Source organism: Natator depressus, chromosome 6 (assembly GCF_965152275.1).
Source record: "Natator depressus isolate rNatDep1 chromosome 6, rNatDep2.hap1, whole genome shotgun sequence".
Taxonomy (NCBI): Eukaryota; Metazoa; Chordata; order Testudines; family Cheloniidae; genus Natator; species Natator depressus.
This window is the reverse complement of record NC_134239.1, coordinates 43,462,325-43,486,172: the sequence shown is the minus strand read 5'-3', so window position 1 is coordinate 43,486,172 and position 23,848 is coordinate 43,462,325. Positions and strand designations below refer to the sequence as shown.

At 40.5% G+C, this 23,848-nt stretch overlaps 1 protein-coding gene across 3 annotated transcripts in view; it reads left to right on the top strand.

Moving 5' to 3' along the window:
- METTL15 (methyltransferase 15, mitochondrial 12S rRNA N4-cytidine) overlaps window positions 1-23,848 on the top strand; it is a 204,033-nt gene that overhangs the window by 119,388 nt on the left and 60,797 nt on the right. The gene's annotated exons all lie outside the window — the stretch shown is intronic.

The window sequence follows — 23,848 nt, the reverse complement described above, 5'->3', positions numbered from 1 at the left end:
AAGTGCTTTCTCCTTTTTCATTTTCCTGTGTGCCTCTTTCTCCTATATGCAGTCTATCTAGCCCCAGTTTGACTTACATGTTGTTAGTGCCTCCTTTTCGTTCTCCTCATTCATCACTGTTTCAAAATAATCAGTCTAGATTTTGTTGGTTGATTCTCCATTCTTTTGCAATGTACCACATTCTTTGCTAATATTAGCAAACTCATTCACCTCTCTCGTCATTTTCTCTCTTGCCTTAGCAAGTTAGTAGATAGTCTTTTGTCCAGCATAACCTCCTAGTCATTATATAGCTCGTCATAGGCCAGATGTTTAGCTGCCACAAACCTCCTTTTGCCTCCTTTTTTGCTTCCATGTATGTCATTATGGAAGGTGGGAGATTGAATATTGAGGTTAGCACCAGAAGTGCAAGAACAGAAGAGACACTTGGAAGCATGAACAACTGATGAGAAGGGACAGCAATATGAAGACTAAATTCCAACTCTTAAAAACTTACATTTGGTTGGGTTAAATTATGCTGTGAAACAGACATTCAAACAATAATAAGGAAACTACAGTCCTTCAAATTACAGAGTTATAGAAATATTCTGAAAATCACAGATAGACGTGCATAATACTCAAACACTAATCAGAGATCTTATGAAAAGAAATATTTGATTTGTGGGGCACATTTTAAAAGATTCAGTGGGCGATGCATGTTTATGGGCACTGGAAGAAAAAGTTGATGGCAGAAGATGAGGCAGAAAAAGAAGAGCTTGAATGGACAATATGGTATCCTGGTTGGATCAAAAGTATTATTCATCTACAAAGAGATTGTACAGAATGGGCTACCATGATTGCAAACCTTCAGTAATGGAGATGCCACATAAGATGATATGTCATCTTATAACTTCTCAAGTCACTGGCCTGCCATTTTTTAAAGGTTATCATTTTCTTTTCACCAGATTGTTTAGGTTGAGGATTCTATCACCAATTCTCCTTTCTAGCACTGAAATCATCACTCCTAGGACTTCATGTGCCATTTCCAGCAACATTGGATAGTTATTTCTTCCCAGCACAGTTCAACACTCAGTCAGTCCAACTTTCTGGTAACCTCTATCATATGCCTCTGCATGATTTCATCCAGAATAACTCCAGGCCCATTTCAGGAGGTTGAACTCCCTGAATAGTAGATTTTATAACCCTCCATTAGCATCTTAGCTTTACAACCTTTCCATTTACTCTTTTGTACATATGCCACATTTACCCTTCTACTTAAGGCCTCACATAGCTCCAAGCTTCTTCCAGTTATCATTCCTATATTCAAACTTGCATATCTCAGGTTATCCCACTTACCCATTGGCTTCTTTAACTTCAGCAGATCTTGTCCAGTTACCATAGTCAGGCAAGTGTACATCACTTGTGGGGAACACCCATGTCCCCTGAGATAAACTTGACATGGATATTAGTTCACATGAGCTTACATATTTGATGAGCTTTACATAGTGGCTGTCCAAGCCTGACATCTTAGGTTTGAAATCAGAGTTTCTCTTCTCCTAGGTGAGCTGCTTACCAAGACAACTGAATCCCATCTGCCCCCATAAGACTTATTTTAAGGCAGTCTTTATTCACCTTGATATCTTCATAATAGGGCCTATGTAGCATTTGATAGAGGTAATCTCGCTACCAGCTACCCCACTACACCTGGCTGAAAGATGCAGTCAGCTGGTCTGTGACCACTTATTGGATATTTGCAGCTGTCCTGCATGTGCAGGACGTTCCCTTATTCACCATCCAGGGATTCACCTACTGGGAATTGGTCGCTCTTTCACAGGAGGTACTTGGTAGATACTTATATGACTTCGTTATTGAAACATCTGAGTTCTTCACAGTCTTTAATGTATTTATCCTTGAAACCCTCCTGTGATGTAGGGAAGAGCTATTATCCCCTTTTTACAGGGGAGGACTGAGGCACAGAGAGATTGTGACTGTAGGCACATCACTTACAGGAAGTTTGTGGTGAAGAATTGTCACAGGAAGTCTGGCACATTCAGGTCTTGTACCTAATCACTGGACCGTCCTTCCTCACTGAGTTATATATACTGTAGCCTTAAAGGATCTTAAGTTTGATGCAGTAGTAGATGGGGAGCCAGTGGAGATACTCAAGGAGGTAAGTTACTTGATTATTCTGTGCAGGGAAAATGAGTTTAGTAACTGTTTTGTATGGACTGAAGCAGGTTTAATATCTGTTTGGGAAGCCAGAGAGGAGCTTATTGCATAATCTTATCATGGTGGGATATTGAGGCTGATAGATAAAATATAAAATCAACAGCTCACATCTCCATCAGCACATATCCCATAGCACCATGTCATACCACTGTTTTAGTACTAACTGAGAGGGAAAATGCTACTCACTTGAATCGCCAAAATCACCTCCAGCAGAACTCCTCTTTTCTCCTGGATTTATTACTGCCCTGGCCTGAACTTGCTTTATCTTATGAGATCTGATTAACTCATACGTTATGTGCCATGGCTTCAGACCATTTGCAACATTAGTGGCGGAGTTTGTTTCATGGAAGTTTTAAAGAGAATTCCTCACTTGTACTGGTCAAGTCTCTAAGATCTAATGAAAAATAAGGTGTCTCTTAAGAATGCTGTAGCTCTAGAGGATTTGAAAATTGGTCTGTGTTTACTGAGGCACCACATGCTGTACAGTTCTGTTGAAATTGTAGCTGAGGCCATAATACAGGAATATATACGTTTGGGGAATAAGTAAATGCCATCCAGGCTATCAAGACTCATTCTATTTACTGTATTCTGTTCACCTTTCATAACCTATTTTTGGTTTTTGAATGACACTCTTGTGTTTTTTGTCTTAGCAATATTGCCTGATAGGCTATTTCAGTCATTGAAAAAGTGCTTTCTGACATCTGTCCTAAATTTCTTTTGTTTCATTTTCATTCATGACATCTGTTGTACCAATGCCAATTTTAGGATTGTCTCCAGTCAGATGAGTCACTGATTTGGGAATACACAACTTACTGCCATCTTGATCTCTTGAAAATCTTGAGAGAAGTAGCATTCTTGCATTATTTCACAGAGGAATCTCACAGGAACAATATTCTCTGCCAAGATTTCAGGTGTGAGTGTCTTCTGTAGGCTAGAGGAGAACAACAAAAGTTTTGATTTGGTTTGATTAATCTGAAGCAATGAAAGAATATATTTCTTTCCTTCACTAGGGATATTCTGTATCTACAAGTTAGAAAAAGTGCTTAAGGCTGTATCTGTTGTATCCCATATAATAGGCTAAAAAGAGTGACTTGGATTGACTTTAATACTACTTTTATTAATCATTTACATTTAAATCTGAAACAGAAATAGCCGTACAAATGAAATACACACTTCAGCTTCTTTAGTTTCTCACTGTAAGCCTGGTTTTCAGACCTTGCATTATTCTTGTAGCTCTTTTCTGAACCTTTTTCTGTTTGTCAACATCCCTTTTGAAGTGTGGACATCAGAACTGGACACATTCTTGCAATAATGGTCTCACTAATGCTATCTACAGTAGTAATATCACCTCCTAACTTCTACGCAACACTCCCCTATATACATATCCAAGGATCACATTAGCTCTTTTTGCCACTGAAATGCAATTGGGAGCTCATGTTCAGGACTTTTTATTCCCTGACCATGACTCCTATATCCCTGTCAAATTCATTGCTTTCCAAAATGAAGTCCCCCATCCTGTGTGACCTGCATTCTTTGTTCCTACCTGTATGAAATTGCATTGGGCTATAAATAATATCAAAGAAGGCTATTTAGCATCTGACTAGGAATATTTTCCACACGTTTGATGAAATAATATATGGTATTTCCCATATAAGGTGTTAATTTTTTGAATGCTTATACTATTTATAATTTACCATTAACACTTTAAATACCGTTAGTAACCGATGTTATTAAATGTTGTCTGACAAACAATTAAAGTAACCAAACAGGCCACACTACAGTGTTTTAACATTGTTGTAAGCAAAGTTGATTGGAAACACCAGAGGAACATACAGCTTGGCAATATCAGGAAAAGGAGCTTTTTTAACTTAAGTGAAGGTGCCCTCATTCTTCTAGTTGATCAACATATTGACATGAGTGTGGCTCTGTATCGGCTCAGGGGTCTACTCACATGGATCAGCGTGCAGGAGCAGGACTTTCGTTACTATCGTGGACATTCTAGGCTCCAATTATGGATTATATTGTGAGGCAGAACATTTGTTTAAATACAAGCAAGGTGGAGGAATAAATGTGGAATCAGGAGAAGTGAAACAAAAAAAACAACCCAGTATTTTGGTAGAATTTGTCATAGGATTAATACCTAGATTTTCAGTTTACCATTTTGTCATACTGCTCATTTCTGATACTAAACCTGCTATGGCACAAGATATGCAGTGAGATAATGTCTAAATTACTGGAAAGTGAAGCCATTAGACATATACCAGAATTGAAAAAGTTTTTGATGTAAGTTTGCCCGAGCAAATTAAAGTTTTTTCACCTAGTGTTGAAACAAAAGGGATCTCATGAATTTTTAAAGTATTTTGAACAATTGTTTGAAACCTTTCCAGTATGCCAGTCACTTGTGGTAACTGTGACTAACAAGCCAGGATTAATTTTTCCTCACAATGATATAATTCTAAAATACCCAAATACTTTTTTTCCCCTTGGTGCCACTTCAGATACATCAGTGAAATACCTTCTCTCTGCTGTGATGCTGAAAGAAACCAGCTAACCTGTAAATAACTAAACTGAGAGAAAGTAAGGAGAAAAATATTAATTTATCTATTGATGTAATAACAAAAACAAATGTGCTTTATATATATGAAAATGAATATTTATTCATATAAAAACTATATATATATATATATATATATATATATATATATATATATATATATATATAAAAAAATAAATAAAATTTAATTAGTTCATCTACCCTTTGTAGATTGCTTATCTTCTGAGGCCTGGTTATGACTTAAGTGTTACCAGTATAACTACTTCAGTTAGGGATTGTAAAGGTTCGGACTCACCCCGTGGCGCCTCCTGCTGGTCGTTACAGGGAATTAGCTCGTCCAGCCACCAGAGCACCCTCTGCAGGCCGGTGATCTGCCTTACCACTGGCCCCCATCCCTCTCAGGACCCAGTGCCCCTTTCTCTGGGGTGCTGCCCCCTGCCCCCCCATGCTCTCAGGTTCTGGGTCTCCCCACCCAGGGGAACCTCCACCCTCTGACCCCACCTCGCCTCAGTCTGGGCTACTGCCAGTCCCCACTTAGCCCCTTGTATCAGGGCAGACTGCAGTGTATACACCACTCATCACAGGCAAGGGGCTTTTGGACCTGCTGCCTCCGGCTACATATGGGCTGCCCCTCTGCAACCCTGCACCTATTCAGCCTATAGTCAGGCCTGCAGCCTGAGGCTTTCCAGGCTGGAGCTCCCAGCTCCTCTGGCTCTTCCCCAGCCCTGCTCCAATCTAGGTGTCCTGCTTATCACCTTACAGCCAGGCCCTTCTCTGTATATAGGCAGAGGGAGACTGACTGGGCTCCTGGCTCACAGCCTCTTATAGGGGCCAGCTGGGCCTGATTGAGCTGGCCACAGCTGTGGTTGCTCCCTTAATCGGGCTGGGCTTTTCCCCACAGCCCCAGCCCTCTCTCCAGGCTGGCTGTAGCCCTGTCAGGGCCGGAGCAGGTAACCACACCGCTCCAGGGATGTAATTTTTTTTTCTAAACCAAAATAATTGCACTGGTAAAAGTCCTAATGTGAATGCAGTTATTCTGGTATAAAGGTGTCTTATTCCAGTATAGTTATTTCCCTTCTTGTATGGGAATAGCTACACTTGTATAAAGCACCTTTATATCAGTAGAGCTGTCCCTACACTGGGGGTGTTGTATTGCTTTAACATTAGAAGTATATTTAAAGCGGTACAACTTTCTAGTGTAGACTGTAAGTTTTTCTGGGTGCTCAGCACAACAGGGTCCTGAAGCTGATTAGGTGTCTGGGCCTTACTTTGTAATATAAATTGAAATAGTTATAATGCTATAGTACTGTGCTTCTATTTCTATGCAGTACTGAGAATCAGAATTGTGGACTTTGGTCATTATTTTTTTTCCTAATATTGGCCTTGAGTGTTTTTTAAGTTAACTGGTCCAAGGGAACCAATATGATCACCTATAGACCCCTCTGAATCAGATCTTGGAAAACAGAAGTTCAGGGCATGCACTTCCATAACCACTCAGCCCAAACAGCTAGCACACTCTTGGACAGGTAGGTTTCAGACATAGTCATCAAAAGATACTCCATAGACTATTAGAGTTCCCTTCCACAATGGATTTTTTTTCTAGCTCTGTGTCTAAGAGCCCTACAAAATATGCTTAGATGGTAAAAGCAATGGTACCAGCCCTCAAGGAATAAAGAGAACAAAAAAATAATGTTTCTTCTTCCTAGTCTTGAAATATTCAGGAGGGATGAGAGACTGTATGGATGTTTACAGGTCAGTCGAGAAAACAAAAGATGTTTACAGGTCAGTCGAGAAAACAAAACTGAATATGCAGAAGTCGAAATCCATCTTAAAAGCTATCTCAAGATCCTCATTTAGCCTCAAAGAGGCCTGTATGTACACATCCCTATTAGTCCCTCAGGTTCTTTCATGACCCAGACAATTATCAATTCAAAACATTACTCTTCAGCTGTTTAATGTCCTCAGAAGTGTTTACCAAGTGCTAGTGGTCCTGATAACTGTGCTCTTGCAACAGGCTCCACAGCCATCCTGAACAGATTGCCATCCAGAGAGAACATACCGGATATGGATGGTACAATCAGATTATCTCAGATCCATGATTTCCCAATATATTTTCTGAAAATGTCAGCACCCTCCCTCTCAGAGCACCTGGGAGTCATCACGGATGCTAATTTGTACAGAATATTGCTCTCCGTGGTAAGAGAGACTCTAATCCACTACATTTTTCTCTTATTTTCTCCAAAGAAAATCATTTTGATGCTACCTTCCAAAGTTATATACTCTAAAAATCCAGGCAATTTTTCTTCTTTGGCAGTTCATTTTATGACACTTATCATTCACACTTCAATAAGGAAATGACAATTGCACAAAAACTTGTAAAAATAGTTCCTGAGGCATTTTGAGGGTTTATGTACACAATTAGGTTTTTATTCTTCTCATATTTTCATATACAAAAGATTTCACATCACGTTTTCAATCTACAGTAAGTATTGCATCTAAATATGTAGCTTCCATGTCCAAGGTCTAGTTGCCTATTGTTAAAATTATTCCTTTTTGGTCTAACCATTCTTATGCTACAAATGCTGCTATTCTTACCCTTGCAACATATGGATAATACATATAAGTGACATAGACCATGAAAATGGATTACCTTGAGTTTATGAACAGGTAATTCTATTTTTCTCTTAGTCATAATAATAAACATCATTTGCATTTCAATTTGATCTTGGCCTCTGTGACTCAGCTGTGTCAAGTGTAATATGGAATATTCAAAAGACTAAAAGTAAAATCTGCCAGTGAGTTGCTGACTTTGAATTTAGAGAAGTGCAGAATATAATAATGCATACTGATGTGAAAATAGAGACTTAGGTGGAGGAAGTTTTGTACAGCTTGTTTTTGCAATCTAGGTGGGGAAAAATACAGGATAAGGCTGCTAAATAGATGAACTAGTTGTGGCCCTGAGTTCACTGAAGTCATAAAGTGCCTGAGTACACACAACTTGAAACACACTAAGATTTAGAAGACTATTATAATAGTGACAGTAATCTTAATATTAGGAATAATCTCTAATATCAATATAATTAATGATTATTTACTCTATTGAGCAGTATTTTATTTTTTTGCTTTGCTGGCATGGAGAAGATAAAAGCAATTTTAAGATACAAAGTGTTTGCATATTCTGACAATGGAACACTCTCTGGACTCTTGCTCTGTGTCCATTCCTTTTCACCTTCCTCCAGTGACTGTATATGAAAATTGGTGACTGATGTGATGTCAGAAACATCATTGAATCGGAGTGCTTAGTGCTTTGATATATATAGTCAGAGAAGTGTTAGGAATACTCTGCCTGAAACAGCACCACAACCAAGTGAAGAGTTCTTCCACATAGGTTGGCAGAACACAGGGCTGCCCTAGATTTTGCAGAGCTCTATGCAACTGACGTGCAGGATCCTATCAAGTTCCCTCGCCCATTTATGGCAGGATTCCCTGTGTAAGTAAGATTCCCCATAATGCTATTCCATGTTTTCTTCCTGCTTTCCTGTAATCACTCATACTGAAGTAACTGCCTCCTTAGCAGTTAATGAACATGAATAGGCTTTGACTATATGGACTGGAAAACCAGTAGGTGGAGCTTTCCAAATATGGAGCAGTGGAATGGTATGATGCATGTACCATCACTTTTAATAGTGTTTCAGTCCAAGTCCTTGCAAGGCCTAAAAATTATGCAGTCACCTTTCAAATTCTGGAAAACTTTTTTTTTATTCTTATGAAATATTTTTTGATAAAACAACTGAGAGAGTCCATTGCACAGAACAAGACATCCTGTTAAGTCCCTTAATTAATGTCAGAGTAGCTTGTTTGAGGTCCCCACTTGTGACAAACAACTGCAAGAAAGGGCCACCTAAAGATAATATTAAGCTCCCAAGGGAGGCCACCCAGTTTTAATGTTTAGGAAAAGTCTTCAACCCTGATTTGGAACATTTATTAATATGCATAGAGTTTGGAACTAGGCCAGGAAGGATACTGCACCATTTACTGAAATGGTTTGTCAAAGGTAATAGAAGGAGACATATCTATATAACTCCTGACTCTGAATCAATGGTGAGTGGAAAACATCATCAGAAGTTGTTGGTTTGGCACCTTAGAAAAAGATAGTTGATGCATTGTTGATTCCTAAATGTGGGCATGAAAAGGGTATTATATTCATTAGCTAGGTTGTTGAAAGAGAAATAATTTTATTCAAAGCAACTAAAATTTATAGATTGGATGAACAAAGATCAAGTAAGCTGAATCATACATAATTGTCCCCTCTGGTACAAGTCCACCATTTGTGCCACAAACATTTTTATTGTACATAATATTACCAAGCAAGGCATGCATATTAACATGTATATGTGTTAACATATCTTTTGAGTTAGCAGGACCCATAACCCATTCATGTGAATGAATTTTGCAGGAATCATTGGTACTATCAGTTGAGCTTTCCCACTGTAACAAAGTAATGAATTTCACATTACAATTAATTATAGAAGCAACATTACCCACTGGCTTGAAGAAATTAACAGGCATCTTCTTCCTTAGTTCAAAGCAGCAGAAATTCTTATGAATAACCTTCAGTTTTGCCACAGAAAAGGAAATCTGGTAAAGATGAATCTGTTATGTCAAAATGCCCATTTTAAAGAATAAAAGAAATGAATTAATTTATTGAGATTTATAATAAGGCTCACAGTAAAGATGATGACAAATACTCAAAAAAGGAAAGGACTGAATAATGAGACTAAGCAATCAAAAGTGTACTGCCTCATATATATATATATATATATAAAAATTAATCCGGGACTTCTATTCCTGTTAACAAAGGGGACCACACAGAGGGTGACTTTCAGTACATTTAAAACAGGATGCTTGTCTTCTGGTTTGTCTTCATGCTCTACCACAATAATGGTGATATTATTCCTACAGTGGTCTAAAAAAATTGGAAAGCAGACTATATTGGAGAGAAAGTTAGTTTTCTGATTTAAAAAAAAGTACTAGGATTAAATACTTTTACCCACTACCCCCCAAAGCAGTGGTTTGTTGATGTCTGAAAAGATTAAAGATTGTATTAAATATTATGGTATGGTTGCAGTTGCTGAATACTGATAAATTATGATATAGCTTGCTGTTTTTCTCCAGCATTTTTCTGTTTATAGTGCATTAATATTTTCATCCTTTACTCAACAATATCTAGGAAGCCGGAAAACCAATTCTTCTTCAAGTAGTGTCCCTATGGATGCTCCACACCAGGTGCGCATGCACCTCTCAATCCCTTGATCGGAGATTTCTAGCTAGCAGTGCCTGTTCGGCCTGCTCATGCGCCCTGTGCCTCTTTGTGGTAGACCCCAAGGCAAACCGCTCTCGGTTTCTTCTCTACCGCCTTAGTTTGAGCCTTTCTCTTCACTTCTATTAAAAGTTAGTTTAGCTTAGCATTTTGTTAGTGTTAGTGTGGTTGGATATTTTAGCTGAGAGGACTGTTTTTCCCTCTCTTTTCCCTGGGAGTTTTGTCTTGTCCTGGCTGGGTATGCCTGGTTCCTCAGGCTTCAGACGTTACCTCTCCTGCTGAGAGGCCATGTCAAAGAGCAATGGACACTCCAAGTGTTTCTGGTGCGTAGGAGAGTCCTGTATCTCCCAAAAGTGCTCCTTTTGTTTCCCCCTTAAGTCTAGGGCTAAGAAGAGCAGGGAGATAAATCTCCGACTGTTAACAATGGAGTGTTCCCTGCAACCACCCTCTGATCCAGGTCTGAAAACCTCCCCATACGTCTGTCCACAGACAGACCCAGTGCCACGGCCACCATGGGACATGCTTCCCCTAAGAAAGGGAAGCTTTTGAAGCACTCTGGGAAGACTCCCAAAAAGAGGAGCTTGGACTCTTTGTCTAAGGAGCCAGCTGCAAAACAGACCAGGTCCCTGGTCTCTTAGGATACTGTGGAGGCCAAGGACTCTTCCTGTGGTAGCACGCCTGCAAAGCCCCAGAGCTCCAGGGAGAGGAAACACTGCTCCAACAAGACACCTGTACCCTCCACCAGTAAAGAGAAACACAGAGTACCATCGAGCTTGGCTCTGTCATTGGCACTGAAGTATTGCGCTCTGCCATTGGTGCAGTCGCCCGCCTTAACCCAGCCATTGGTACCAATGCAAATAGTTCAGCTGGGGGTGCCTGTACAAGTGGTACCCTCAGTAAGGGCAAGCATCAACACCCAACAAAGCCTGTGGAATGCTCAGTTATACTAGTATCGTCGGCTCCAGCCACAGCAACTTTCGCTATGGCGTCAGTACGCAGGTTCTTTCTGATACCACAAGAGCTCCATTACACAAGGTTCTCTTGGTGTTGGATGAACCAGAGTCCTCGTTGCTATTGGATACCAAGCGTCCCACAGTACTGAGACCTTAGTCTCTGAGTGGCCCCTCTCCGGCACAGGACTTTCCTCCATCATCGTTGACTACCCCCCATGGAAGGACGTGGAGGAAGAAAAAGAGGACTCCCAGAAAGTTTCCTCAGTTTCTTTTAGGGATTCTCCTACACACCCCTCTGGGAATCCACCTTCATCCAAGTAGGACTTTGCAGCACATCAAGCATGGTGGAATCAACCCTGTAAGCCACTCAGTCACCTCCAGGGACCCTCACAATTGTCATATTGTGGCATATGGGCTGTCTATCAGCAACAGTTCAACAAACCACTAGTATCATCCTGGCTGGATACCAGGGCTCCACATCCTTCTTCTATCCTTCCAAAGCAGGAGGAGAGGTTTGAGGAGTTAGAACTTAAGGTAAATGAGGAGTCACCCCTGAAACTCCCATTTAGTCATCATCGCTGGATGAAGCACTTATGCCTCCCCTTTCTTCCATTACTGATGACTTCAGACAATTCCAGGATCTCATTAGAAGGATAGCGGACACTCTGCAGAGTGTCAGAGACCAGCGACTTAAACTGCTTGACGTTTTGCCGTCAACACCCTCCAAGGTGGCACTGCCCAATAATGAGGCTCTCCTGGATCCATCTAAGACGGTATGGTAGATGCTGGCCACTATTCCACCAGTGTGCAAAAGGCTGAACAAGAAGTATTATGTGCCCTCTAAGGACAGTGACTTTTTTTTTTTGTTTTCCCACCCATTCCTAAATCCCTCTCTGTGGATGCTGTGAATGAGTGGGCAGACGGCACATTTCCAGGGCTACCCCCTATAAAAAAGACCGAAAGCAACGGGACCTCCTTAGACGAAAGTCTTACTCATCCACAATATTGCAGTTCTCTGGGTACCAAAGACCCATGGAGTTCTTAGCAAAAATCTTATTTCCATACTCTGGATGTTAGAAGGGCCTTAGCCTTCTACTTGGATAGGACTAAACAATTTAGGAGATCACCTGCGCTTTTTGTATCCTGCGCGGAGAGGTCTAAGAGGGCTCCCATTTCTACTCAAAGACTTTCTAAACGGATATCAGGTTCTGTCTGTACCTGTTATGGGTCTACAGGTACTCAACCCCTTTGGGAGTGAGAGCTCATTCAGCCATATCGCAAGTGAAATCTATGGCATTTTTGAAGAATATCCTAGATATCATTTGAGATATGTAGAACTGCTCCTTGCACTTCAATCCATGCGTTTTCAAAGCATTACGCCCTGCTCCTTGCAACCAAATTCAGTGCAGCACTTAGCACTGCAATATCATCTCCAGTTCTGGATCCTGCTCTGAAGCCCTCTCCTCCTTCTGGCAATGCTGCGTGGAAGTCACCTGGAGTGGAGCACCCATAGGGACATTACTTGAAGAGGAAAGTGTTACTCATCCTGAGCAGTAACTGTAGTTCTTCAAGATTTGTGTCCCTATGGGTGCTCCGTTGCCCTCTGTCCGCCTCTGCTTTGGTTGTCCCTTAAGAGGATGGTTGGGTAGAGAAGGAACTGAGGGCAATTCTCTGGCAGACTCATATATAGCCTTGTTGTCTGCCATGAGGAGGCATAAGACTCATGCATGGGCCAAATAGGTGAAATCTCCAATCAAGGGTTGGAGAGGCTCATGCACACCTGCAGTGACGCACCCATAGGGAAAAGAACTACAGTTATTGCACAGGGCAAGTAGCATTTCCTTTTTCTGCCTTCCCTATGCACTATTTCCTACTCAAATGCATGAGAATTCCACAGGTTTATGAGCAGTTCATACCTGCTTTGATAATGTGAGAAAATAATTGTTGAGTTTAGAAGCTGGTTTACATAGCGATGCACAGGTATACTGCAATTTGGACTTACATAGAGCCAACAGATCTGAAATTACTTTATAATTCATTACAGCAGCACTGAGATATAGGTAGGTATTAAATACATTTTACAGGGAGATGAACTAGGGCAGAAAAAATTAAAGTGACTTACCTGAACTGTCATGAAAAGTCAGTGTCAGAGTTGTAACTAGAATCCAGGAATCGGGATTTTCCTGCTCTTACCTCTGTGCCACACTCTCGCCTTCCCTTAGTAAAAGATCAGTTTAATAAAGTCATTGTAGTGTTTCTAAAGTCTGTAAAATAATATGAATGTCTTTAAGGAATGCAATTACATGTAGCAGGTAAAAGGTGGTCTTATTTTGGAGGTTTTTTAGAGTACATTATAAATTGGTATGGAAAATAGTTTGTGGGGGTGTAGTGTATACAGTCAAATTATGTAGTTCAGGATTATTTTTTCTGTTTATTAGTTTCATTTTTAAGGGTCTGCAAAGAATATAGAGGAAAAATGGATGATATATTTATATAATTAGTTTTGAACCTGCTTGGACATTCAGTCTTCTGCTATAGATATGATATAATGCTATCTAATCTCCGTGAGAATTATCATAATCTCACATTTGAAATTGACATTTCAACTATTTTTCAAAACAAAAAGGAATATTTGGGGTTATGTCATTTTCCTTTTAGCGCACGATAATTTCTGTCATAAACCTCATCCCAAATAATACAGAAATAGTTCAGAGTACTATGAGTTGACTATAACGTTTAATGTCTGCACATAATTATAGTGTTGTCATTTGTGACATTGTAATCAAGGCTTTGTCTTCATTTTTATTACAGACTCCCTGTTTTCAAGGGTTTGTAAGAGAGATTGATCAGGGTGAAAACTGACAGTAAAAATCAAAACAAATTAAATGTGAAAGCAATTCATAATACAGAGTGATTACTATTGGCATTTTGAAAACATAATTGCAGAGTAATCAGGCTTGTAAATTATGTGCAGGGTAATTTACTTGTGAAGGAATTCAAAAGGGCTGTGTATACTAGTATGCATCTTAAATACTTTACATGTTAACTCTAAATATGGGTTGTAGGCATATCAGGTGCATATTTTCTTTGTAAAAGAAATAAACTATGTTTTTTTTTCTTAAAGATCAATTAGACTAAATATAACTTAAAGTGATAGTAGAATTAAGGCTGAGCACACTAATATCTTTTCTCCACTTGACACATGATGGACCTGAGTGCGCTCTTATGTTGGTGGGATGGGCTAGTTTGAGGGTTAATCAGGGGATAATCTCATGTCTCCTGAAGGAAAGCTACAGATTACATTTTCTAAATCCTCCACCACTGCCGTAAGTATGAATGTCACTGTGTGATTCTGTAGGATTTGCATATTTATGCAGCTCCTCTGTTCACCTAAGGGGAATCTAGATTTGATGGCTCCGCTTGTGAATCATGCAGGCAAGGATGATTTGCTCAATTTGCATGATTCTTTGTAAGATTGACATTTTAAAGCTTAAGAAAATATGTAAAACTTTGTCAGACATACTTATCATTATCTTGAAATGTTTGTGCTTTCTGTTTCTATAGGCTGCATTGTTCACCTTTGCCACCAGAGGTATGAGCAAGCCCCTTAACTGTTTGTGCTCTCTTGTGCCTGTCATCACTATTTCTGTTTCTTGTGTGTAAGGGCAGAAGAGAGAATGCAGGTAATCAGTTTGGAGAGGGGTTCCTCCAGTATGTGTTATGTTCAAAGCAACCAGTAAGTGTCCAGGGGGATAGTCATTCCCCTGATGTGTCAGAGCTTCTGAACGCCTTTGAAAAATCTGATTGAACATCCAGTCCCTTAACTAAGCCCCAGACCTATCCTCCTTGAATGCTCCACATCTTGAGTTCTCAGGAGATTTGAATGAGATTAACAAACGGTTCTGAAAATCCCCTTGGCACCCAAACGTGCATTGAGCCCAGTTGCAGTACAAGTCACTTATGTCTTCACAAGCTTTTTTTTAGCAATGTTTTTTAAATAGTTATTCTCAATAGCAACTATTAAAACAAGTATACATTACCTTAGAGTCTTTATCATTGTATGTAAAAGAGTGTCATTTTGATGATTTTTTTTAAAAACATAAATTAATGAGGGTGTCAAAGTGTGAGACTATAACTGTGTTTCAGTTATCCAGTGTTTACCTGTATTGTAGTTAGTATTAGTATTTTAATATTGTAGTGAAAATTCATGAAAACTCTGTAGGGCAGGGGTCATCTTTTTGTTCTGTGTATGTACAGTGCCTAGCAAAATGCGGTCCTGGCCCATGACTAGGGCTCTTAGGTGCTTTGGTAATAAAGATAATTAATAATAATGTTATACTACATAGCTTCCCCTGGAGAGATCTTGATGTTATACCACAAAAATTCTATTATAATTTTTTAAGAAGGGGAGAAAAGCTTTAAAAAGAGATTATCTTCTTCTCTAGTGGTCTTAAAAGACTGAATTTTTATAATTAACTTTATCTTTCATGGGAAACCATAATATTGCTGAGTAATGTGTTTGCTTTTTCCCCTACTAACTTTTTCTGTTTGTCTGGAAACAAATACTTCAACTGGTTTTTGGACTGTAGTGTATTTTCCCTGAAAGGAGACACTAAGGCTCACTGGTGAGATGTATAATGTTAAGATGTATGTGAAATCGTTAATTTTCTCGTTTAAAAATAGAATACACAGTAACATGGTGTGATATAAAGAATTTATTGGCATACATGTTAAGGTGGCAGCTTTACTCCTGGGTGTCAAAGCAATTAGTTATTCAGGTCATTCCAAATGAGTCTCAATAAAACCTTTATACCCCAGCATCAGATATTCTGTATACACTGTAATTTCAAAATGAAATGTTTTAGAAGGTTTGGGGTTTGTTTTGTTCAGTTTATTTGAAGTTTGGTGCTACTTTTCATATTCATCCACCAATGAAACCAGTCTTCCAAAATGCGAGGAGAACAGCAACCGGAAGTTTAATTTAAAAGAAAAAAAGAAAAATCCTACTAGTGGAAACTTTAGAAACGTCTAAAAATGACCTATATAGCTTTTCCATTTACAATAATGTCACAATTCTAAGATATACTTTCTAAGACTGGAAACCAATGCTATTTATCCCATTGTGAAGAAGGTGAATCTCCTGTTTCCAGTGGTAAAAGCTTCTATTTCTTATTCTGACAGATGAAATAGTGAGATATTGGACCTTAAACTTGTCACTGGTGCAGAGCTAAAAATTTTCTGTTATTCACTTCAGGCCATATAATTCTGGTTTGGGACAGGAAATTCTACATTTGGGGAAGAGGTTTGAAGCCGCTTGCAGGTTTAGAATGCTAACTGTATTCCCAGAGATTGATTAGAGGGCAAAATGCAGATGGAGTGGTCTATGATATATTCATTTCTCCCGCAGCTCTGCAACCACCTATATAGTGCTAACATTTTAATCACTGACCTTTGTTAAATATTCAATTCAAAACAACATTCAATCCCACCAGTGATGCAGGCATCATAGGGATTTTACACTTAAATTGCTTTATATAAGAATGTGTGAGGGGACACGCAACTACTCTGTTAATGTAAACAATTGAAGTTAATTGGAGTGAATTCATTAGTTGAATTTCAGGCTCCCATCTGAGGTTTACAGATGGAATAGCAAGGACTTTCAACCCAGGCTAAAGTGTTTTAAACAATTGTGGAAATAGAATACAGTTATCTTCTGTATCAAAGTTTACGTAGGGTCTGGAGTCAATGGAACTGTTTCCACTGATTTTAAGAGATGTTGAATCAGGATCTTAAGCAGCAGACTGAGTACTAGATTCATCTAATGGAAAATTAAACTGACTGCCTTTGAAGACCATTTTCTTTCTCCTTCAGGGCAATAAACAATACTTCATATTTGACCTGAACCTGCAAGTGCTCAGCATCTCCAAATCAGACTTTTTTTCTTAAATCTTAAAATGAACTATGGTTTTACTTAATTCTTGGTATCAGTAATAAAGGCACTTCTAAAATTTCTGTGGACTCTCTCCATGAAGATCAGGTCCTCAGACACATCTGGTATCATCTTTTCCACTATCCTCATCTCAAAAACCTGAATAGGGAACCTGATGCTGTGAGGAGTTGAGTCCTCATCTTTCTTGAAGTCAGTGGTACTTGAAACACTCAATACTTTGTAGAATTGGACCGAAGATTTCCAAATACACAAACACATTGTGTTCTGATTTTCTTGTACTTCCCACCTTCTGTTTTAGTGGTTTATTCCTTCCTGTGGGAAGTTTACAGTAATGAGAGAACAAAATTCTAAGAAAATATTAAATATGGTGACACAGATCATATTTAACAAGTACATGGAAAAACATTCTTTAGAATTTTCAGGTAAAAGGCTTAATTTAAATTTCAACTTTCATTTATAAAACAAATGGTCTTTTAATCCTCCTAAATTTAAACCGTTCAAATTGCCAATGGCAAATGTCAGTTCTCACTTACATTTTTACCTGTTCTAAACTTCAAAAGAACTATTGGGGGCAAAAATCATTGTATCCCATGTCCTGTAATGTTTACGAAAATGTTCTGTCACAGTTAGTTAAAGCCAATCCTCTGTGGAGCAGCAATGGAAGAAAGATAATGTATGTTTGTTTAAATTAAAAAAATAAAAACTTCTCCCAAAAGAATATTAAAAAGTTATTTGAGGTGCTCATTTATTTTATTTCCTGATGATTTGACCATCATAAGAACGGCCATACTGGGTCAGACCAATGATCCATCTAGCCCAGTATCCTGTCTTCCAACAGTGGCCAATGCCAGGTGCTTCATAGGGCAGAGGGAGTAAACAGAACAGGTAATCATTAAGTCATCCATCCCGTTTGCCCATTTCCAGCTTCTGGCAAACAGAGGCTAGAGACACTTGGTTTTGTCTCCCTGCCCATCCTGGCTAATAGCTATTGGTGGACCTATCCTCCATGAACTTATCTTCTTTTTTGGAACCCTGTTATAGCATTGGCTTTCACAACATCCTCTGGCAAAGAGTTCCACACGTTAACTGTGCATTGTGTGAAGAAATACTTCCTTTTGTTTGTGAGAGACACAATCTTAAATGCTGGTGAACCCACAGATCACTGGAACTGATTGGAAGTAAATGTGTATGTGTGTGTTAACAAAACTCTGCTACTTTCCCTATCCTATTTATTAAACTGATTTTTTTATCATATTAAAAACAAGTTTTGAGGTATGATTATAGTCTTTTTTTTTTAATGACTTTATATAAAAGTGAGAGGTATGATAGACCAGTGGTTGCTTTATGGAAAGCACAGTTGCTTCTCTCTTCACAGACTGTAAATCTGATTTGGAAAAAGCTGTCTTGGCTTAAAGTTTAAACAGCCTCTACTGACTTGATCCTGCTGATATCACAGCAAGCAGCAACTGTTAGCAGGAGGTGAAACTCCTCCTTAGAATAGTAGAAGGATCCAAAAGTTTTCTGAGCTTTTTTTTAATTTACAAATTGAATTAATTTTAAAATGTTTTTAAAAATAGACCTCGGTTGATCTGTTATTTCCCATGAATTCATCAGTTTTGTACAGAGTAAGGTTGGTGTTTCCAGACACTTTCTTAAAAGTTTTATAATAGAATTCAAAAATAAATCGTGTAAGATACTTTTGTCTGGTTTCAGAGTAACAGCCGTGTTAGTCTGCATTCGCAAAAAGAAAAGGAGTACTTGTGGCACCTTAGAGACTAACCAATTTATTTGAGCATCAGCTTTCGTGAGCTACAGCTCACTTCATCGGATGCATACTGTGGAAAATACAGAAGATGTTTTTATACACACAAACCATGAAAAAATGGGTGTTTATCACTACAAAAGGTTTTCTCTCCCACCACCCCACTCTCCTGCTGGTAATAGCTTATGTAAAGTGATCACTGTCCTTACAATGTGTATGATAATCAAGCTGGGCCATTTCCAGCACAAATCCAGGTTTTCTCCCCACCCTCCCCAACAAACCCACTCTCCTATTGGTATCTCCTTTTGTCTGTATTCTCCTGCTGTAAATGATGGATCCACTGACAACCTTTCACAGAACTGACGCACATCTGAAGCAGTAGGGTCAGACCCTCTGAACATTTTAAGCTTGAATGGCAATTTGAATGGAGTTTCATGGGAAAAAAATATGCACCATGTATCTAGAACTAAAACAAGCATTCTCAGTGTTTTGGCTTTCTGACGTCTTTTTGCCCCATAATCAACTTTCCAAGGTACAGCAGGTGGCTTGAAGGTAGAATGTTTTAATGATTAGTAACGCTTTACACAGCTTTTGCGTCACTTTTTATTTCCAAATAATTTGCTAACAAGTCACCCAAGGGCTTGAAATCGACCAGGAAAATAACCAAAGGGAGTCTGCAGTGCAGTTGATACTGATGAACAGAGAATGGAAAGTATAGAAGGAAGAATAAGAATTATCTATTTACTTAGCTGCACTTGGTGATGTCTGATGTTTGACTTTTTTTGTACTGACTCTATGATAACTATTCAAAATAATGACTCCCCAGTTATAATGTTATGTTGTGTTTAGACTCCCCTTTTTATATTTGAACAAAGTTGTATTTATTCAATGTAGCCAGCTTTGATATACTTTTTTCTATAAAACATTCACTCCCCACTAATGTCAGTGTAATGGATTTTTCAGTAGACTGAGTCAATTTTCTCACTGTTTCCATACCCAGAAATCCCGTTGGAGTTGTATCTCTTGGACAATAAGGCAGACTGTCTTCAAATTTTACAGAACTAAGCAAGCAACAAAAGTAGCTGACTACTGTTGCCACTTGCTGTATTACCTTGATAGTCCCTGAGCAAAGTGGGGTGGCTGTATGTAATTTCACTCAATCCTTTTAGACTGTAGCTTTCCTAAGAATAAGGTTGACCTTCTGCTGATTTTGGACCAATATAGAGCTTTCTGAAGGGGCATAAAATCTCACAAAAGATGGGGCTATATTTTTGTTTTTTCCTTTTAACCCTCTCTATGATGCCACTGCTTCAAATTATATGTAGCCAACGCCTACTTTTCCAGCCATATGTAGGGACAAATTTTCCTCTCTTCAAAATTGTCCTCACATCTTCTATATGTAAATCAGATCTTACATGTTAGACCTGATCTACATTCACAACACTCAATTTATGCACACACTGTGCCCATAGGCAGAGGACCAGTGCACCACTTAAGTCCTCTCTTGACAATTTAGGTGGGATTTAAGTGATGCCTAGGCCTTGAACTAGCTCCTCTGTACAGTAGTGAATTTTATCCCTGAGAGAAACCTGCAAAATATGTGTACATCTTCAGAGACTGTTTGGAGGCATCCTTAATGGACTGTCCTCTTTCTCATATTGTTTAATTTAATATTGGAATACCACAAATAATGGATGTGCTTATATTACAAAATATCAAATCTCTCTATTTTTAAATATTCTTCAGTAAATATGATTTCTTCACATTTTAATCTCAAAATATAAACCCTTGTTTTAACAGATTTTATTAGAGGAAGAAACCTATACAATCATTGCAGATACAGTGTAAATGCTAGACTATTAAGAAAACTACATTTTTTTGTGCAGGGGGATGGGAAGGACATAGCTGTTCAAATTGCTTCTGATCAATTTGCAACACTTTAATTTAAAAATATTGCAAATTGAGGTGCACAAATTGTTAATGAGCTCTATGTTATTTATAAATGGACTGTGTATACACCACAAGAATATCAGGAGTCAAACACAGCTCCTCAAGGGTCCTGTTGTTGAAAATATGGTCAGTCATATTCAGCATCCGTTGCCAGAATGTATGCTCAAATTCTCATTCTGAGTGTGGTTGCTGACACTTTTTGTTGTACATTGGATATTGAACAAGTTTGGCCCTATGCAGACTAGTCAGTAATCCACAATTGAGGGATGTAACGAGGCGGTGGGGTCCCCCGCCGCCCCGGAGAGGGACGAGCCCCTCCAGACACGAGAGTGGGCAGGGCCACAGAACTCCAAGCCCACCTGCCAGAGGGTCAGGCACAGGATAGGAAGTAGAAAAGCATGGGGCCAGAACTCACTTGGGGCGCAGCCACTGGAGAGGCCACATGCCTCCAGCCTAGCTCCTGGCTGGGAGACCCTGACAATCGGCGGTGGACCCGAAGACTGGCCTGATGCTGACCAGAGCCCGGAGGAGTTGTCAAGCCTGCCCCTCGCCAGTTATCCAGAGGAGCTGCCAAGCCTATCCGTCACCAGTTACCCTGAGGATCCCATGGTGCTTGACCCCCCTGAGGATACCGTCCTGACTCAGGTACCTCTAGGGGGGGAGTGTGGAAGTACCCCAGGGGCAGCCAACCCTAGTCTGGCTGCAGCACTGCCAGAGCCTATGTCAGTGTGTTGCGGCCAGGATCCCCACTGACTCAGCAGCGGGTCTTCTGCTGCTGCTAAGGCCCCGGGCTGGGATGCAGTGGAGTGGGTGGGCGGGCCTCCCTCCCCCCTACACCCAATTTGTGGGTGGCAGTCTCCCCCTCTCCCAGGCCCTTTGGAGCAAAGAGTCTGGGCTTGTTGTTAACCTGTCTGAGCTCAGCCCTTGCCTGACCTTGCCACCCCACCCTGACCCAGGGCCTGGGCCTGTTACTTATAAACTGCTGCTCAGCCCCTGCCTAAGGGCCCGAGCCTTAGGGTATGTCTACACTATGAAATTAGGTCAAATTTATAGAAGTCAATTTTTTAGAAAGCGATTTTATTCAGTCGATTGTGTGTGTCCCCACACTAATGCACTAAGCACATTAAGTCGGCGGAGTGCGTCCACAGTACCGAGGCTAGCATCAACTTTCGGTGTGTTACACTGTGGTTAGCTATCCCACCGTTCCCGCAGTCTCCGCTGCCTATCCCTCCCTCCATGAAAGCAATGGCAGACAATCATTTCACACCTTTTTTCCGTGCAGACGGCATACTGCTTTCAGCAATCAGTGCAGTAGGACTGCTAACCGTCGTCATCATCCACCGTTTCTGCTGCCACTCTGCTCTCCTGATGCTATGAATCCACCTCGCAGGTCCCCTATATGACCATCGTCATCCATCGCTTCCATTGGCACTCTCCTGATGGTCTCTCAGGGCCGCTTCCACTGCAACTCTGCTCAGCTGCTCTTGTCTCGCCATACCACGGCAAGCGTGCAGCCGTCTCAGCTGTTGTGTCCTGTCAGCAGATGGTGCAGTAGGTCTGCAAAACTGGTCATCCAACCACCACTTCCCCTGCAACTTTGCTCTCCTGGAGACGCCATACCACGACAAGCTTGGAGCCCGCTCAGATCACCGCAGCAGTTATGAGCATTATAAACACCTCACACATTATCATGCAGTATATGCAGAACCAGAACCTGCAAAAGCAGATGAGTAGGCGATGTCAGCGTGGTGACGAGAGTGATGAGGACATGGACACAGACTTCTCTCAAAGCATGGGCCCCAGCAATTTGGCTATCCTGGTGGCAATGAGGCAGGCTCATGCCATGGAACACCGATTCTGGGCCCAGGAAACAAGTACAGACTGGTGGGACTGCATAGTGTTGCAGGTCTGGGATGATTCCCAGTGGCTGCAAAACTTTCACATGCGTAAGAGAACTTTTATGGAACTTTGTGACTTGCTTTCCCTGGCCCTGAAGCATAAGAATACCAAGATAAGAGCAGCCCTCACAGTTGAGTGGCGATAGCCCTGTGGAAGCTTGCAATGCCAGACAGCTACCGGTCAGTCGGGAATCAGTTTGGAGTGGGCAGATCTACTGTGGGGGATGCTGTGATCCAAGTAGCCAACGCAATCACTGAGCTGCTGCTATCAAGGGTAGTGACTCTGGGAAATGTGCAGGTCACAGTGGATGGCTGCTGCCACCTTTCCTCTTGATCCCACCACCTGTCCTCTCGCGCGTCCCTCCTGTCCTCACGTTCATTTTGTGCTTTCCTGAACTCTGCCATTGTCTGCCTCCATGTATTCTGCTGGGCTCTTTCAGTTTGGGCGGACTGCATGAGCTCAGAGAACATTTCATCGTGAGTGCGTTTTTTTTCGCCTTCTTATCTGTGCTAGCCTCTGGGATGGAGATGCTAGTGGCAGCGTTGAAACATTTGCAGCTGAGGGAGGGGGAAAAAGGGAGAGGAAAATTGAAAAGGACACATTGGCCATTTAAAAGGAGGGGCTGATGTTTTCGGGTTAACATGCAGCACAAACCCGACTAAACCCCCCTGCACACCCAATTCTCTGGGATGATCGTTTCACCCTCCCCACACTGTGTGGCAAACAGCGGGGATGATTTTCTTTTCAGCCACAGGCAAACAGCCCAGCAGGAACGGCCACCTCTGAATGTCCCCTTAATAAAATTCCCCTATTTCAACCAGGTGATCATGAATGATATCCCTCTCCAGAGAGATAAAGAACGGATGTTGCTTGAATGCCAGCAAACACCGGGACCACACACTGCCATGCTTTCTTATGCAATGATTCCAGACTACATGCTACTAGCCTGCCATAGTAAAGTGTCCTACCATGGAGGATGCAATAAGGCTGCCCTCCCCAGAGACCTTTTGCAAAGGCTTTGGGAGTACCTCCAAGACAGCTTCATTGAGATGTCCCTGGAGCATTTCCGCTCCATACCCAGACACGTTAACAGACTTTTCCAGTAGCTGTATTGGCCGCGAACGTATCCCAAGTCTTCAGGGCAAATTAATCATTAAACATGCTTGCTTTTAAACTGTGTATTATATTTACAAAGGTACACTCACCAGAGGTGTCTTCTCCGCCTTCAAGGTCCGGGAGCCCGGGTTGGGAGGGT